We start from the raw sequence: 11,978 nt of genomic DNA on the forward strand, positions 1-11,978 counted from the left end.
TCAAATAAACCATGCGTCATACATTGGAATTCCACTTCTTCACTTGACTGAGCAGCAACCTTTTGTGTCTTACTTCTCCAGGTAACAAGATTACCTTCAACGAATATGAAGTAACCTGCAGTCGATCTCTTAGTTGAGCGATCTCCAGCCCAATCAGTGTAGCCTTCAACAGTTGTTGCTTCATTCTTTGAGTACAACAACCCTTTTCCAGGAGCATTTTTCAAATACCTTAGGATCCTATGGACTGCCCTCATGTGTTCAGTACTTGGAGCTTGAATAAAATGGCTCACCACACTTACCGCATATGCAATATCCGGCCTGGTATGAGTTTGTTACACCTCAAAATTTTTTTCGTTGATCCACAGTGAATAGGTTAATGAGAAATATGAAGTATACGATGTTTTAATAAGTAAGATATAGCAATTGATGGTTCCAAATGAGATTTGAAAGACATTCGATGTTTGACGAGAAAGTTGCCAAGAGAAGGCCATGTAAGCGATAAGTCGGAAAGAATTTATGAGTAGTAAGTTGATGACAACTTAATGATATGTTGGGGAAGAGTTATAACACCCCTTAGATTGTTAATGAAGTGATAAACAAGTGCTAAGAAGGTTCCATAAGGATTGGAGATTAAACGAAATGACGGAATCAAACTTGGTGGAACAGTGAGTTTCACGGCCAGATCCACGGCCAGCAGAGTGTTCCACGGACCGTGGATGGGTCCGTGGAACTGCCAGCAGAGAAGGCAGCTGGCTGGTCGTGAACTACGATCAGCTCCACGGACAAGATCGGGGGTTCCACGGACCGTGGAACGGTCCGTGGAACACCCGACGGCCGAAATGTTTTAAGTGTTTAAATGTGTTCCCAACTTCATATTTTCATTCCCAACATCTCTCTACTTCTCTCTAAAGACTCTAGGGTTCCATATATGTTTCATGAACAAGGATCCAAAGGAAATCAAAGGTGATTATCATCAAACCAAGTGAATCAAGGCAAGAGAAACCATTAGAGTTCATCAAAAGCAAGAAAATCAAGTGAAGGAAAATCTAGGGTTTGGCTCAAGTGAGGTTTATGCGACTAAGTTTCAATCCTACACTATCCAAGGTGAGTTTTATGATGTTTCCATGTAATATAAAGTGTTTAGAAGATGAAACACTTGGATTACGAAAGAATACAAGTAATGGGTCATGAATGTGTGAATAGTAGCACTTTTGAGTAAACGTTTGGAACGAATGATGACTCTTGATGCTTTATGAATATAATCATGTTATAAATGATATTGAGAGTATGGAAATCGACGTGGTATATGAGTGAACGTATTGACTAGATATGACTATGAATATGGATAGAGTGAAGAGAATTGTGAAATAAGAGTAATGTAGATGACTAAAAGCTATTGTGATGATAATGTGGATGTTATTATTGATGTTTGGGAGTTGTTAGGTAATACGAGGAAAGTCGTATAAATAAAGGAGATGTTGTCCGATTTTCTCTAGAATTAGTCATAAATGCTAAACGCTATCCATCATCTAATATGAGTATGCACTTCAATGAAGGTAGAACGTGAGCTTTGAAGAAGAACGCTCAAATGATAGAATAGTTGCACGAAAGGTATGTAAAGCTAACCCTTCTTTCATAAGGCATGGTTCTTGGGCCAATTGTTCATCTCTTATGAGTCCATGATACTTTCTAATGATCCTAGCTCGAGAAGCTATTAAGCCAATGATGCTCAGATGATGCGATTGTACTAAGTTCTTTATACGACGAGTAATGCTCTAAGGATAGAATGTAATAAATGACGATAGTAAGAAGGCTAAGAGATAGATGTGAGTCAGCATGTACGAGTGCCTATGAGAGGCTATTGTGAACCCCGAGCTTATATGGCCGGGTAGAATATGATAAGTATGTATATATATATGTATGTGTGCCCATGAGTGGCTATTGTGAACCCCGAGCTTATATGGCCGGGTAGAATATAATGAATACGCATATCTATATATAACGACGCACGCGCACCACTACAGTTGGGTACGATTAATAACCCTGAGCCTTGGTAGGGCCAGGCACTGAGCCTTGGTAGGGCCGAGTACGTGAAACACCGAACCTTCGTGGTCGGGTAAGCTATATAATAAGCTATATGTATGACATCTATATGAGTACGAATAAGCTAAGTATATGACCCCTATATGAATACGATTATACTATGTATATGACATCAATTAGAGTACGTCTATGTTAAGACCTTGTGAGTGCCGAGTAAGGGCTACGTATATGCAATGTACACAATATGAGAATGAGTATGAAAGGAGATATGAATATGAGTACGAAAATAGATACGAAAGGTAAGTGAGCAAGGATATGAATGTATGTTTGCGAGTACGAAATAGAAATGGAACGTCCCTATGGAAAGCAGGTAAGTGCTATGATGATGATGCTATTATCTCCCAGCCTATGTTATTTCATATGTTATCCATTATGCTCCCATATTGATATTGATCATGCTTTACATACTCAGTACATTCTTCGTACTGACGTCCTTTTGTTTGTGGACGCTGCGTCATGCCGCGCAGTGGTCGGGGAGACGATTTGATCCATAGCCGTATTATCTCGGGACTACATAGCAGAGCTCCATTTCGTTCGGAGCTGCAGCTTTTGGTATAGATTCTTTTGTGTATATATTCATGGGCACGGTGGGGTCCTGTCCCGCCCATATGTTATGATATGATGCACCCTTCTTAGAGGCTCGTAGACATTGTGTATATGGTTAGATATGTTCGGCCTTGTCGGCCTATATCTTTTGGGATGTTGTTTTGATTGTCTTGTCGACGCATGTACGTTTATATGGGCATAGATGTTTATTGATGCTATAGGTATGTTATTGCCCGATGTGATTAGAATGTGATGTCTAAGTATGTTAAGGGGTACCCGGGTGGGCTAGCACCAGGTGCCCGTCGCGGCCCTCAATTGGGCTGTGACAGAGTTAGATAGATCAACTTTCCCACTAGTCGTTGATAACGAACTTTGTCTGCTAATTCTTTGCTCAGAAGAAATTCCAAGTTGTTGGTTCATCTCCATTGGTGTTTCAGTTGGTTTGCGATCTAGCATTCCAGTTTCTGTCAATAAATCCAATACATACTTTAGCTGGGAAAGAGAAATACCTTGTCTCGACCTTGACACTTTAATACCTAGGAAATATCTCAGTTGTCCTAAGTCTTTCATTTCAAACTTGGTGGCTAAGTACTGCTGTAGTTTCTCCATTTCTTCGAGGTCATCACCAGTTAGTACCATATTATCTACAAATATAATCAAGGTTGTTACCTTTCCCCCATTGTGTTTAATAAACAAGGTATGGTCAGAGATACATTGCAAGTAACCAATAGACTTCATCTCCGACGCAAACCTCCCAAACCAAGCTCTAGGTGATTGTTTTAGCCCATAAAGTGATTTTTTCAGTTTGCATATTTTCTCTTCATGTATGGGTCCTTGCTTAATGCCCGGTGGGAATTCCATGTATACTTCTTCCTCCAAGTCACCATTTAGAAAGGCATTTTTTACATCAAACTGTCATAACGACCAATCTGTATTCACTGCAATTGATATAATAATACGAATAGTGTTGAGCTTGGCTACTGGTGCAAAAGTTTCTTGGTAATCAACTCCATACTTCTGAGCGTAACCCTTCGCTACTAGCCTCGCCTTGTACCTATCAATGCTTCTATTTACTTAAGCTTTACAGTATATACCTATTTACAACTATTCTCCTTTTTTTCTCTCGCCAGCGGAACTGGCTCCCAAGTTGAGTTTCTTTGCAAGGCTTCCATCTCTTCATTCACTGCCTTAGTCCATTTTGGATCCGCCAATGCCTCATACACACTACTAGGAATAGATACTTTGGATAATTGATTAACAACTAGAGCATATGAATCTGATAATCTATGACTTGAGATATAGTTGCTAATTGGATATTTGGCCTTGGTTCTACGATCAGGTTCATATTGTTCTCTAGGGACACCCCTATTTAATCTCAGTGGTAATTGAGAAGTGGGAGAAGAATCAAGAATTACCTGGGTTACAACATCTTCTTGGACATTCTGTGAAAGCCCTTCGCCTTTATGGTGTTAATACGGGATCTTCTGCGACATCTTCATTACTCATCGATACTATATCACTCTCGGATAGATTTGGCAAAGCTGGAGAATCAATGGACTGATCAGAGGGAATCTCTTCAATTTCATGTGTATTCTTACTCAATCTTCCTTGCAATACTTCCAAGTCTAAGAACTCAACTCGTTCCGGTGGAACTCCAGTATCTTTATTGTTTGGACCAAGTGCTTCACTCGCGTTCTCCCCCTGAAGAGTTGAACTGGGAACTCCCCCTCTATAGTAAGGTTCGTTCTCATAAAAAGAGACATCTAACGTAACATGCAACTTCTTATTTTGAGGATCATAACATCGATAGCCCTTCTGGAAGTCTGAATAGCCAACAAATACACATCTTTTTGCATAGGGTTCTAATTTACTTCTTAAGACCTTTGAAATATGGACATAAACTGTACATCCAAAAACTCGAGGTTCAAGGTTCGGCAGATGTGCTATCGTGCAAATTGACTGTAACTTTTGTTGAGGAGTTTGAAAGTCAATAACCCGTGAAGAAGCTCGATTGATAAGATAAATAGCGAACTTTACTGCCTCCCCCCAATAAAACTGAGGCATGTTCATACCAAAAAGAGAGGCACGAACTACTTCCAAAAAATTTCTATTCTTTCTTTCTACCAAACTATTTTATTGTGGTGTATATGTGCAGGAAGTATGGTGTCGTATCCCCAATTAACTAAGATCTTCTCCAAACGAACCATCAATAAACTCCATAGCATTGTTAGACTACCAAATTCAAATTTTTCTTTATTATTGAGTATGCACCATACTGTAGAATTCCTTAAATGCTTTACATGCATCACTCCCCTTGTAAAGTAAAGACACCCACGTCATTCTAGTGCATTCATCAATAAAAGTGATAAAATATCGACCTTTTGAAATAGAGGGGACCCTTGTTGGTACTTAGAATGTATGAGAATGAAAGGTTCTGAACATTTATTCAAACTTAGAAAATAAGGAATTCGATGGCTTTTTGCTACTTCACAAATATTACATTGGAAATTTGAAACATCTAAATCAGAAAACAAACTTGGTCTAAGTTTCTTCAGATAACCAAAAGAGATGTGTCCTAATCTCCTATGCCATAGCCATATTTTTTCTTTAGCCTTCTCAACTCCACTTGTTTGACATGCCTACCCAAATTTATGTTCCCCATTCTCAGTCAACTCCAAATAGTAGAGCTTGCCCCATTTAACACCATAAGCAAGAGTCTTCCAGGTTAGAATGTCCTAAAGATACAAAATAAGGGCCAAAAAGTTACGGTACAATTAAGAGATGAGGTAATTTGGCTTACAGACGACGGATTATTTTGGAGTGAAGGTACCACCAAAACAGTAGCAAGTGTCAAAGTACTGGATAATTCAACAGATCCCTCCCCCGTTATACTACTCCATTAGCTGTAAAAATAACTTGTTGCGAGGATGGGTGAATGGTTTATAACTTACTAGAGTCTCTAGTCATATGATCGGATGCTCCTGTGTCAATAATCCATGTATTTTCCTTAGAAGTGATAAAAAGAACATCAACCTTACCAAAATTACCTGGTTGAGCCATATTGGCAGTAGGTTGTGATTGTTCCCCTTGTGTGGCTAATGCTACTTTGCCAGTCAAGTTCTTCTGTGGTTTCTTTGAAAAATCCCACTATTCTGGATATCCAATAATCTCATACTATTTGGAGTGTCCTTTTTCACCACAATGAGTGCAAACAAAGTTATTTGTTTTTCCAGATGATGGAATACTTCGACTCTTTTGTGTATCACGTTGAACCACCATTCGAACTTTCAGGGACTGGTCTAGAGCTTCCCATGATTTGTCTTTGTTGTGCTTCTCTCCTTATATACGCATAAGAACTTTCCAAATCCAATTTAGGATCTTTTCACAAAATCTCACCACGAACTTGATCAAATTCCAGATCAAGCCCACTCAGAAATATGTGAACTCGAAGCCTGGCCACTATCGAATGTAAATGTACAATTCCTTCCATAGATTTCTCTTGTGTAGCTGTCCGATGGTCAATTTCCTGAAAAATTGCAACGAGTTCGTTATAATAAGTAGACAAAGGTCGACTATTCTGCTTGGTGGTGAAAGACTGTTGATTCAGTTCAAATAAGCGTGTCTCATCCGATCCATCATAGAAAGTTTTTGAGGCAGCTTCCCATATCTCTTTAGGAATTTGCCAGGCGAATAAATCTTTGCATCAGATGTGGGTTCATTGAATCAATAAGCCAACTTCGAACTTTGTGATTTTCGGTAATCCATGTGCCATAGTTTGGATTAGTTGGTGATGGTTTGGTCAATTCGCCTGTAAGATATCCGACTTTGTTTCTTGCTCCAATGCGCATCTCCATTAGTTGTGACCATAAAGGATAATTCGTTTCGTCAAGAATTACAACAGAGTTGTCCTGTTGGACTATGATTTGTGGTGCAAGGTTATTCGATTGGGTTACAGACGTGGCTGGAACCACGGGATTGAAGTTTAATCCTTCCATTCGAAAAGAACAGAAAAAGGATTCGGGGTAAAGGAAAAGAAAATTGCTGCTGCTTCAGAAAAGCTCTGATGCCATGTTGAATAAAAGCAACAGACTTAGATAAAAGAAAGGCAGAAAGCTTTTTTCTGTTTCATATCTCATTGTTCTGATATACAAGTATTTATATACGTAAAAAGAGAAAACCTAGAATTCTATTTTAGGCAATACACATATAAGAGGCAACAAAAGAATATTCCTGTAATAAAATCTCCTAGAATCAAGATCTCTAATCACGGGATTTAATCTCCTCTAATCAAGGGATTTGAATCAATCTGTCATTGTCAATAGTTACTTTTCACTACTCCAACACTTATCCTCCCCTAAAGAAATTACATTTTATCACTAAATCTCTTGTTAATTTGTTGTTCAAAAAATTCTGTCAAGAACTCGAGATGATTTAGGAGGAGAGAATTTATGCTACGACTAAAGTATTAGGTGAATCAAAGAGCACAAAACAGATAAAGTACATATATATGAACCTCTTTGAAAGAAAGAAGTCAAAAGTAAAGAGGAAATGCACATGAACCTCTTCAAAGTGTGAGGTTTGGGAAGGAAAGACCGGTAGAAATTTGACTCCTTAGTTTTCTAAAAGAAGAAACAGAGAAAAGGTCTTCAAAGAGTTTGATCCAGTGGAGGAAAGTGGGTGAAATTATAAGACGCTAGTTCCTATTCATTTTACGCTTTAATGAACTGGGTATAAAAAGTATTGTTCCAAAAAAATTGTCCTACTTTTCTTATTAGTTTGTCCCAAAAAGATTGGCACCTTTCTATATTTAAAAACAATTTAGCTTTATGAAATGACTTACAGCCATATAAATAAGTATCTAAGATTTGTTTTGGACTACACATTTCAAAAATCTTCCTTTATTTCTTAAATTCTGTGCCAAATCAAATTAGGACAATATTTTTTGAACGGAGGGAGTACCTAGTAACGAAAATAATCGGAATACGTATATTTAATGAGAGAAACAACTCAAAGATACTTCTTGTACAAATAGTTTGTCTTAGATCAAGTCGGTTGGTTTCTGTTAAAAGGCATTACCCCATTGAGAGTTCCACTATACTTTATATGTAATTTTTTTGGTGATAAATATGAGAGACTTTGTTTGTACATATGATAATTTTTCTCTCGAATTAAGTTCTACATGATCCATCATTGTATAAATTTATTATATAAAGATCAAATGTGTCCCACCACACTAGCCGAGTATTTATGATTACCGAAGCCAGTAGCCTTTTTTCTTTGCTGTGTTTAATTAAAGGTTAGTAATAAACCGATTCATAGATGGACAAAGGCACTTAAATTGGCCCTACTCCATTACTCCGCAATCTTCATGTCATATTGTCATGTCTGATATTAGTTGTTGGAAAAAAAATTCAAAGTTACCCTTCACATTTGTAATGTTGCCGCTCTAGGCCAAAAGACATCACCCTATTAAGAGTTTTGCTGTGGTTTTTTTTTTTTTTTTTTTTTTTTTTTTCAAATTATCAGTATGTAATTTTGTTCGGCCACTTAACAAAACGATCTTTATCTTTTTCAAAGAAGTAGCTGTCTCTGTCTGTGCGGTTATGGATTGAAAAAAACGCAACCTAATAAATCTATGTGCTGATTATTGATTCTTGAAAATTTAGAAGAGTTTGTCCATACTTTCCTACGTCAAGTGAAGAAAAAGAAAACAAAAGGACAGTTTATAAAATAAAAAGGGACAAAAGAAAAGCTGTCAATATACTCTATATTGAAATCTTTACATTTCAAACACTTCATCATCTTTGTCATCCTCGAACCTTCCACATAATAAACAACCTGGCACAACAAAAACACCTAAAATGAATAACACCAAAATACACTGTTTTTTTCAGATTTTAAAGGATCGGAACCTATAGTTCAGCTTCAGTACGAGGTGACTGTCAGTTCAATTTGTGTTGTTGTCTCAACAAGGTACGCTTTATTTTTCCTTTTATCATACTGTATTTTTCACTCCTCTTCATTTTGGTTTGAATTATTTTCCCTTCTTCTCTCATTTTTATTAGTTTGAGTCAATTCTTTTTGGTATGATCATTCGGTATTCATTGACTAAACTAATTTGGATTTGAGTAATTTGCACAAATAGGTTATTTCAGTGTCACTATTCAAGTTTTCACCTAATTTAAATTAGCTTTCACAACTTACTTACAAGAAATTGTTATCGTATTTTGTAACAAATTGTTTACAAGCCCTAGCGGATCATCAGGACTCGTGCATAAATTTGACCAACATATTGTTTACTTCAAATTTGATTCAACTCGGGTCAAACCAACTCCAAATTCAATATTCAAACTTCTAATACCAGTCTCAACAAATCTAATGGTTAGATTCACTCAATCTTTAGAAATTAAAAGATTCAACCACTGTATATTCTACGACAATCAAGCTCAACATAATCGATCCAGTAATGTGTTAAAGTTAATTCAACCAAACTAATCCAAGTCATTTATAAATAAATATTGAGTCTTCAGTTTCCTATGATATATTTGAAAAGGATGAAAATGAAATAGGAGAAGTTTGACGGATGATCTATATTTACGAAACTTTTAAATATGGAAGCAAAAGTTGAAAAACTAATCTTAAAAGAGAACACCATGTTAAATTTATTTTGTTAATTTACGAATTCGAGACTTTTGATTAAAAGTGGAGGGATCTCATTCATCCCACCGTTCTTAGCGGATCAAATTTCATTGTTCTGTATATTAAAATGGGAGATCATTGCTTCAAAACCATAAACCGACACAAGATTAAAGTCTCGAATTAGGTGGCTACAGTTTAAAGTATAAATAGTTTGTTAGATTCTGTTCACATGTAAATTCATGGTTCACGCCTTAAGCTTTAAAACTGTTGGCTATAAGTCTATAACTCGATATTTACTCTTGACTTGATTCATTTTAGAAATAGTATATGTGAAAAGAATCACAAAATTGTATAACTATTTATCAAGCTTTAATCAAAACAAATTTATAGATTGACCAAAATACAAGGACTTGTTATCTGTAGTTGAAAAATAAAAACATATTCAAAAGTTATTTTAGAGAGTCAATATTTAGGATTCATGACGCTCCATCACGGTGTTGTAGACGAAATTCAGTACAATATCATTGAGTATCACTTATTTTATTTATTTTTCGTTTAAAAAATGTCATGACAATATCTTAAATTTTTATTTGTTTAAGTTCGTAATCCATGACGTTAAAACTCTATCTTAGTATCCTAGACGAAATTTAGGGCACTTTCATGGATTACAAACTTAAAAAAGTGAAACTCTACCACAATATCCTAGACGAGATTCACCGCACTCTCATAGAATTTCACTTTTTCTAAGTTCGAAAAGAAGTCATGACAACATTTTGGATCTTCCATTTGTTTAGATTTGTAAGCCATAAAACTACATGGTGTCTCAGTGTCAAAAGTGACTACTTCTCAACGAGTTTCAAAACAATGGCAATTTTTCAAACATCGATCTGAAAAGTACCCAGTCCATAGATAATTTGGGCCGTGAATTTAAGTCATTCCCATTGATTGGGTCAAGTCCAAGCCCAGGTTTTCAAGCATGAGGGGGATTTCATCTTTGGGCTGGACCTCAGTTTTAGTTAGGCTCTATGCAGCCCACTTTGGTAATGTTGAAAGGTCTACAATATTTTAGGCCTCCAAGTTCCAAGTAAAGTCCATACTTCTTGTTGCTGTCTTAAACCCATTGCTACAGGGGTCATTGGCACCTATGTTACTCAGATTCTTCAAAAATATCAATGGATGTGTGTCGCATCCTCCAAGAATAGTGTATTTTTTGAAGATCAAACATCGGTACGGCAACATTTTTGGAGAGTCCGAACAACTTAGATTGACACTTATGGCCCTATTTTGTACTGGTCTTTAATTTTTGTCCCTCAAGACAAACAATTTTTTCGAGAGGCATAAATTTATTTTCGCATCATTATATCTCACATGACTTTTATCCTTAAAATACTTATGCCCTGCTAGACATAAGTTCGGCTAAAGAGCAAAAATTAAAGAGCAGCCCATTTGAGGGGCACAACGTGTGATTTCTTCATGTGTTTTATAATGAGCTAAATGGACCAAATGTATAAGAAACGCTAGTTGTTAATTAGGTTTCTATCATCATATTTTAACTCTCTCATGCCAACAATTCCAATTACGTATTATCCACTTTCGTTATTTTCATAAGCATCGCATTACCTTGCTGGACTTACCTGCACATGGTACTTACATTAAATCATGATAAGTTAATATAATTTGGTATAAATAATAAATGTGAGTAAATTTTTTCCACACCTCCCAAACGTATGACCAAGGTCGGATGTCATTAAGGATTTTCAGGTTCATCCAGAACCCAATAACTTTAACTCGAACCTTATATACATGTAAAAAGTCAGTAGAACAAATAATAAGAGTTATAAATCGAACGAATTAAATGAGTTGTAATAGAATTCCAAGCTCAAACCCATAATGTTCAAATTATGGATTTGCTTTTGTGTATGGCAGTAGGCTAGAAAGAAAAGGCTATTCCGAAAATCAAGCCTTTACGGCTTTACCCTTCTCCAAGTTGATAAAAATTTATTTGTACCGTCAATACATATAACTTTAGTATTAAATGTAGTCATGTTTTAACATGTGTGCACAATAAATTTGGCAGGAAAAGAGAGCCTTTAGGTTGAAGAAAAACTTGAATCAATGGACTTTGTGATTGTGATTTCACTGCCCTTGATTCTGATCTTCCTCATCGCAGCGCTTGCTTGTTACCTGTTTGGTAGGTCACGAGGCCGCCGCGAAGCCGCCACGATTCCTCCATACTATGGACCGCCACCACCAGCACCTCCTCCCGGAGTCCTTTCTCCGCCACACGGAAAATAGCATATTCTTGTTTCTTATGTTTGCTTCTCAAGATTGTATAGGTCATGCATGTTGTTAAAATTAATTTGAGCAAGTTGTTTGTTTAATTGTATGAGAACAAATAAAGTGTGTTATTGCAAGCACATTTATTTCGTTTCAATCTTATTGAATGTCCACAAAGGAACACTAGCATCAAAGAATTAGCTGAGCATACTTTTTCGAATTCAAACTTCTTTGTTCTATCTAGGTTTCTTCTTGCACAGAAGAAGGTAATTGTTGCAAAAATCAAAATTTTAGTAGTAGGAGATTCCTCTCTTGGTTTTGAACAGGCGAAATTATTATATTTTGGCTCTTTACCACGTGTGATCGATCCAAACATTTTTCTATTATTTTTTAATTAAGATTCAATTAGAAGG

At 36.5% G+C, this 11,978-nt stretch overlaps 1 long non-coding RNA gene across 1 annotated transcript; it reads left to right on the forward strand.

Moving 5' to 3' along the window:
* The first annotated feature begins 8,156 nt into the window (after window positions 1-8,156).
* LOC132057305 (uncharacterized) lies at window positions 8,157-11,722 on the forward strand. The gene is made up of 2 exons (XR_009415127.1): window positions 8,157-8,622; window positions 11,366-11,722. It is a non-coding gene; the product is annotated as an uncharacterized LOC132057305 (long non-coding RNA).
* Window positions 11,723-11,978: the final 256 nt, after the last annotated feature.

This window comes from Lycium ferocissimum, chromosome 5 (genome assembly GCF_029784015.1).
Source record: "Lycium ferocissimum isolate CSIRO_LF1 chromosome 5, AGI_CSIRO_Lferr_CH_V1, whole genome shotgun sequence".
Taxonomy (NCBI): Eukaryota; Viridiplantae; Streptophyta; class Magnoliopsida; order Solanales; family Solanaceae; genus Lycium; species Lycium ferocissimum.